General features: G+C 43.8%; 1 protein-coding gene across 1 annotated transcript in view; it reads left to right on the forward strand.

The window, feature by feature from the left end:
- Positions 1 to 593: 593 nt before the first annotated feature.
- Positions 594 to 7,720, forward strand: part of Arhgap32 (Rho GTPase activating protein 32) — a 231,681-nt gene continuing 224,554 nt past the window's right edge. The window contains exon 1 of the mRNA XM_029543772.1: positions 594 to 682. The gene's annotated coding sequence lies outside the window, so the exon portion shown is untranslated. The remainder of the gene's footprint in view (positions 683 to 7,720) is intronic.

Raw genomic sequence — 7,720 nt, forward strand, 5'->3', positions numbered from 1 at the left:
GTTTGGACAGCTAAAGGATGCTTCTAAAGCTGGAGACAAACTTGGGAGATGCGCTTGGAACAGGATGCCCAGATCCTGCTCTCTGGACCAGGATGCCCTGTCCAGGTGACAGGAGGGGCCAGAGCAGTAGCATTCTTGCTTCTGCCAAATGGCCCTGGTCACTGTGCTGGCTTTGCCAAGGGCAGGCCCCGAGATAGGCTCTGTGGACTGAATGCTGAATACAGAGTCCTTCACTGTGCCTCTTGCCTGTGCAGCAGTCTTGTCTGCCCCAGATCACACTTGAATAGATGAAAAGAATCCGTTTTTTTTTTTTTTTTTTCTGCCTTGGCCTGAGGCCTGCAGTGGAGGCCACAAAGGCGCTTACAGACAAACTTAAGTGGAAAGGCAGCAAAGAAAGCAGAGAGAGGACTCGGGAAACTGAAAGAGGACACAAACATGGACGATTCCAGCTGATGGAGATTATCAGTCGCCCCGTGACCTTCTTGTTCTCATTTGGAGACATGAAAATTGCAAAGCAACCCATTCTAGCCTCTTGGGGTTTCTCCGAAGGAACATCCCGCTATCTCTTTAAGAAAATCTCTCAGCTCTAAAAGGGGGGTACCTTTGGAGAGAAAAAAAATCTCGCAAGGAAGATTGATCTCACCCCTCAAGCTGGAGCCAGGGATTCGAGAGTTTCTCAAAAGTAAGAGAAATGCGCATCCTGTATGACAGTGGTATTGGGGGACCTAGCGGTGATTTCTATCTTTGTGTTTTGTCTCGCTGGGCAGTTGTGAGAATTGGCCCTGCTATAGGGAAGCTGTCTTTGGGGATATTGGAAAGGCAAGTGCTTATTGTACTGTTGCTCAGGTGAAGAACCAGTAAGCTGGGAATCTCCCACCTGGGCACGGACCACTTCTGCAGGTTAGCGGAGATCTTTGACGTCGAATGGTTCTAATAACAATAAGAGAGGGTCAGTCTATAGCCCTGAGTCAGGGCTGAGCATTGAGTGGGATCTATGGGGCTTAAGCCAATGAGGTTGATTCTGCTAGGCACTGGGTGGGCTAACTTTTGGCTGCTTCTGAATGACAGGAAACATTTGTTTGGGGAGGAAAGTAAGTAGAAAGACTATCATGGAATTCTAAAGCTTTCAAGTCTGTGATTTTGATGGTGAATCCTCTTCTACATATGACTTTAATATCAGTCTTCTTTCCTATCTGTCAATCTTCCTACATGTTGTCAATCTTTGCTGATGTGTCTGGCCTGGGTACCTGAGCAGCTAACTGTATCAGTGCCAGCAGTTGTGGATGTTAACATGTGGAGTGCTGGCTCTGCCCCAGAATGACTAAATCAGAAGACCGAGAGGAAGGATGAAGGTGCATATCTTATTCTATCAAATTTCAGAAGATCCGGGTTCTGAAGGGCCAGAGACCTAACTTTTAACCATAGCGCTGCCAGTTACATGCGGTGTTAGGGAAACCATCCAGCCTTCCTCTCATGTCTCCAGGCTACAAAGCAGATATAATTGTACTTAATTGAGTCTATTTTTGGAAATGCTAAGTGACATATTTATAATTAATGTGAATAGCTTAGCATGGAGCAAAGTAAGTGTCTCGTGTATGTGAATGCTTATCTGAACAACCACATGGAACGTTTCTTATGCCTCATGCCTAACTGTTCACATTAATACCATGCCACGCCCTGGGTCTGTCTCTGTGCCTAGAACCCAGGTGACTGCGTATCAAGTTGGTTGACATTTTTCCAACACGTCCCTCTTAGCCCTTCAATGAGAACATATCCCCACACCCTGCAGTACAAGCATACAGCTAGATGACTTGAACCCTCGTCCCAAGTATTTGCCCAGGACAACTTTCCCTGCTGACCTCATCCCTGCCTTGTTCTTCCTGTCCCTCTGCCTGCTGGCTCCGTTTTCTGGCTTCCATTTCTGCTGCCTAGCTCAATACACTGGCTTCCTGGCTCCCTGTGCGGGTTTGTAGTCCCAGCCTCTCTTTAAACTGCATGTTATCTTTATTTTGGCATTATTGACCATGTTCTGAAAATACTGCCCTCCTTCCTCCCTTTTCCTGTGGGCCTCCCAGGGGTGCAATGAGGTCCTCCATCCTTTGTCAGGAAGAGGTTCCAAACTCCCTGTGAACAGACCCAGATGGAGTAACGGAAAACAATTGAATATTTGTTCAAAATCACTCCCCTCCTGGTTAGAGCTGTTGGTCCATATTTCGTTTTATAAATATCTTTGTGTCTTACTTTTAAAACCGTTTCACTCCTTTGAAGACTGAAAAGGAGGTTTTGGTGATTTTTTTTTTTTCTAGAAAGAAGGCAGGATCAGTAAGGTTTGCAAGAGCAATTGAAGTAGCAAGATTATGCATGTACATGGTACACAGACATACAGGGAGGCAAAACACCCAAACACATTACATAGATGGATAGATAGATAGATAGATAGATAGATGAACAGGCAGGCAGGCAGACAGACAGACAGACAGACAGACAGACAGACAGATAAGGACTGTGATAGGTATGGCAGCTTCCAACTCAAGCAGCTGGTTATTAATTGCTCAGAGCTTGAAATGCCAGTTATGTCTGAGTAGGTAGTGCCTCCCCCTTCTCATGCTTGCTTGCTTTGAACAACTGAGTTCTCGCCCCCCAAGAGAGCCATAGAGAAAGGAAGCACCCTTGGCAGAGTTGCCTCTTCTTAGTTGGTTGAGTGAACATATAGGCTCTATAAAACGTAGCCTGAAGTAATAATGTGAAGGAACTCATTCTTATGTCTTTGCAATGGGAGGAGTCAGACTAGATGATCATCCTTCATATTCCAGGTGGGTGGCTGGAAGAATAGAAGCAGTCAATCCTTTTCCTAACGCAGCTCCCTGGGTCTCTGGTGGGAACCAAACTAGCACTTTTGCATATCTGGTAGCCGTGACATGGCAGACCTCTCTTCTCCACTTCTGTATAGTTAGGGCAATTGGTTCATATTCTCTCTCTGTGTCTCTGTCTCTTTCATTGAAGCAGAAACTTTACTTCTGGGCCCAGCTTTTCACAGGTGGTTAACAGTTCAGAGGCACATTTATTTGGGCTGAAAAAGGATCGACACTTTAGAACAACTATGTGTTCTTTGTAGGTTACAATACACCAGCCTGAATTCTAGAACCCTTTCTCACAATTACAGTGCTTAGAAGCTATTAAAAAAAAAAAAAAAAGGATTTGAATGAGTGTATAAGGTGCGGTGTGGGCATATGAGCACAGGTGCCTTGTGGGCCGGAGGAGTTGGATTCCCTTGGAGCTGAAGTTGTGAGCCACCTGACATGACTGCTGAAAACCAAACTCAGGTCCTGTGGAAGTACAGTTTATGCTCTTAACCTTTGAACAATCTCTCCAGCTCAGAGCATTTAAAGAAATTGATGTCTTCAGAAGGTTAATTTAATGAGCATGCAGTAATAAACTATGAACTAAATAGATTTATGTTTACAGGAATCCAAACAAAAACATGGATGAAATATATGAAACTCAAGAATAAAATTAATGACTATGTAGATCAGGTCCTAAGAGAATACACTAAGAACTGAATCTGTTTCCTATAATAAACTAGATCTAGGGAGGAATTAGTATCAGGAAGCATTAACTCTGTTCCTGGCTGCTCAAGGATTTCATTCAGTTAAAAAGCTGTAGCGTTTCTATCGGAGCATGCATGAACTCTGGGGCATCCCTTACTGGATGCAGCAAGGGTTGAGCATAACATCAACTTTAAAGCTCATTTCAGGGCTTCCCATGTGAAAGTGGGAAGTGTAGGTAGCAGAAAAGCTTTTTTTGAGACAAGAGTTTCTCTGTGTAGCCCTGGCTGTCCTGGAACTCACTCTGTAGACCAGGCTGGCCTCGAACTCAGAAATCTGCCTGCCTCTGCCTCCCGAGTGCTGGGATTAAAGGCGTGCGCGACCACGTCCGGCTTGCAGAGAAGGTTTTAAGAGACAGATCTTCCAGCTCAATCATAATGGTATCTGCAATCCCAGCATTCAAGAGGCTGAAGTAGGAGGAGCTTGACTTTGGGACAAGCCTGGGCTACACACTGAGACTGTAACTAAGCACTGAGCTCTATGTATCAGCTAGGGTGAGGGAATGCTATTTGTTTGTTTGGTTTGGAGCATGTGTGTGGTGTGTGTGTGTGTGTGTGTGTGTGTGTTTGCCAGGGATTGAATTCTGGACCTTATGCTAGGTAGGTCTCTACCTCTGAGTTGCATCTCTAATAGGAGAGATTTCTAATTCTCAGAAGTCTATAGTGTGCACACACTTTTAGCAGCAAAGATGAGCTATCCATCACTGCTGGGGGGTGACTATGAAAGAGAGTATGGTATGGATATATAATTACATAGAAATAGTATAAGCATTTATTGACATGAAAAACTAAACAGTACCACTAAGGGAAAAAATAGATTACATGCACTATTTCCAATATGATCTTATTGATGTAATTAAAAAAAATCATCACTGTTCAATTATATTTTATTTATTGATTTGCAAGTACACACATATATACCAAGGCGTACACTAGAGGAGAGCTTGCAGGAGTCCATTCTTCCTCTATCATGTGGGCATAGGGAATTAAATTCAGGCCATCAAACTTGGCAGCAAGTCCCCTAACCTACTTAGCCATCTCATTGGTCCCAGTAAAAAGCTTTTAATCTATGTATACAAGGTTATATATTAAAATGTTAACAGTGATTATGTCTAAATTATGGTTCTGGATTTTTTTTTCATGTTACTACCGTTTCTAATTTTGTACCCAAAAGCTTGTACATTGTTTTCTTTCTTTTAAAAACCTGTATTGTTGTTCAGTTGTATAGGTTACTATACGTAATGTCTCTGGGCAAACCATTATTTTCACTTAAACACAAAAACTCCTCCTTTTTAACTTCTGAAGTAGGATTCAGGAGCAGCTTAGTAGGGCATCAATCATTCATGTGTCCCATACTCCAGGCATCTCACTGATTAGAGCTTCCTCCTTAGGAAGGCTGAGGGGCGTTTCACGATACATGGCTACCAGGCAGGGGGCTCCAGTGGCAGTGGGCTACTATAGCTCAGTTGATGGCCCTGAGTGCATGTGGAAAATCAAGCTGTTCTTTGAGGCAGGGCTGTTCAGGTGACAGCTCTCAGGCCTCTTCACTGAGTTCCAGCTGTGGCTGACCACTGGGGCCATCCCTAACACTTTAAAATTAGTTCCTGACACAGATTCCTACGGGCCTGGTCTGACATGGAAGAGCTACTTCTGAGAAACGAACTCAGTTCATCCCGAAGACCGAGGTTCAGAGGTTATGCGCCAGCACTGGAGGCTTTATGCAATAGTTTGTCTTTGTTCCCTGAGCCACATGTGACCTTTCTGCTCCTTTCTGCAGACACCATCCCCTACAGAAAAAAATACAAGCGCTTTCCCCTTGTTCCGGGTCTTCTCCTGAGCCCCAGTAGAGAATAACGGCAGCTGGGGCAACTTTTACACAACGTAAATACTTTATTTACTTTCGGGTTTAATTTCTGCCGCTGCCCAATGTTTGCACAGCTGTTTGATGTCTGTGTGCCCATAGATTAGCTCTTGCTGTTTTCATTTCCCTTAAACTCCAAGGGCTGAGAACCAGAGGCATTCGCTGCCGTTTGCCTTTCTCTGCCCAGCCTTTAGCATGGTCCCTACTGTACAGGTAAGAACTTAATTAGGAAGGTTGCCTCTCCTCTCGGTAAGCTTTCCTCATTTCCTTGAAGCTAGTTCTCTCCCTTGGTAAAAAGAAAAGAAAAGAAAAAAAAGAAATCCCTGAACCTGCTCAGGGAAAACAGGCTGCTTGGCTTCCCTGTTTAAGGATGCAATGAGTAATCTGCCGTCTGGCCTGAGAAACCACAAGGGCGTGGGGTGAGGTGGGGTGGGGCAGAGTATGGGGGCTAGTAGTTTGGAGGCGGGGCTAGTTGTGATTATGGAATGGATTGAATAGAAAAATTACTCTCTTACCCTGGCTCACTTGCCCATCAAAAGATATGAAGGGGCGCTGGCCGTGGTGTCACATGCCTGGAATCCCAGCACTTTGAAAGCTGAGGCAGGGGAATCATGAGTTCCAGGCTATCCTGAGTTTCATAATGAGATTCTGTTTCAAAACCCCAGACTGAACAAATCAACAAATAGCAATCACTCCCTCTCCCAAACCCCGCCTCCCCACCCCACCCCAGAATCCCAGTTAAGACTGTTTGAAACCCCTGTGAGTTGAAATGTTTAATTTAGGTAAAAAAAAAAAGCCTAGTTTGAATTACTGTACCCAGGAGTGGACTTAAGGTATGGCCAACCACCGCAGGTACATTAACGAAAAGCAGTCATAGGAACGGAGGAGCAAGGGTGGGTGTTTTCTCACCCTTTGCGGTAGATGAGGAGAGTAAAGAGAGGGTGAAAATGGACGTTCTTGTGTGGGTAGGAGGTACTCTCCTTGGACATGTAAGACTGCCTGGTGTGTGAAGCAGCTTTCTGTTACCAAACTGGAGAAAGTTAGCTTATAGAGAGAAAAGGTCTATGTTGGCTTACACGTTTGGAACTTCTAATCCGTCATCAACTGGTCCTGTTAATTTGAACCTGAGCTGGCACATCACCACTGTAACACATGGCGGGGTGAACCACCTCATTCAAGGCCAAGAAACAGAAGAGAACTGGGTCTTACTATACTTTCCGAGGGCTCCCCTTCAGTGATCTAAAGACCTCCCACTGGGTGCCACCTCTTTTTTATTAACATATATTTATTGTAGAGAATTGTGGGTTTCATCGTGTACTATGTACTTTGATCATATTTATGTCCCACTTCCTTTGTCCCCTCTCCCTCTGGTCTTTCTTTCTCAAATAGGTCTCCTTCTATCTCCATGGCATATCTCCATAGCCCCGACTCCTAAATTCTGTATTTGAGAGAAACATGACACTTGTCTATCTGACCTGGTATAATTTGCTTAACACAAACTTCAGCTCCATTCACTTTTCTGGAAAAGAGATAATTTCATTCTTCTATATGATTGAATAATGCCCCACTGGATACATAGACCCCATTTTCTTTTAAAAACATTTAAAATTTTTGTTTATTTATTATTATAGTATATTGGGTGTTTGTATATCTTGACCATTGTGAATAGTGTGCAGTGAACGATGGGTGTGCAAGGCATGTTAGTAGTAGGTTGGCCTAAATTCACTTGGATAGATCCCCAGCGTTCCTAGGAGGGGAACAGCTGGATCGCTCAGCAGTTCTAGCACTAGTCTTTTTTCTTTCATTTTAAGATACGGTCTTAGTATTGATTTAAGGATATCCTGGAAATTGCTGTATAGCCCTGGTTTGCCGCAAACGCATGACCCTTCTGTCTCCAGCTCTCCAGCGCGGGGACTATTAGCTGTTTGAAGAGCCTCCGTGCTGTTCTCACTGTGGTCACACTAATTGACGTTCACACCAGAAGGAAGTAGACAAGATCTTCCCTCCCAGCTTTCCAGCCTTTGTTGTTGGCTTTTTGATGACTACCATCTTGACTGGTTTAAGTCCTGATGGCTAAAAAAAATGTTGCACATTGCTTTCATATATTTATTAACCATTTGTACTCCCTCATTTAATATGTTTTTTGAGATTATACTATCACCTCCTTTCCTACATCCTATATACTCCCTCCCCCGCCTCTTTCAAAGTCATGGCCTTTTTTTTTTTTTTTTTTTTTTTTTTTTTTTTTTTTTTTT

Source organism: Mus pahari, chromosome 10 (assembly GCF_900095145.1).
Source record: "Mus pahari chromosome 10, PAHARI_EIJ_v1.1, whole genome shotgun sequence".
Taxonomy (NCBI): Eukaryota; Metazoa; Chordata; class Mammalia; order Rodentia; family Muridae; genus Mus; species Mus pahari.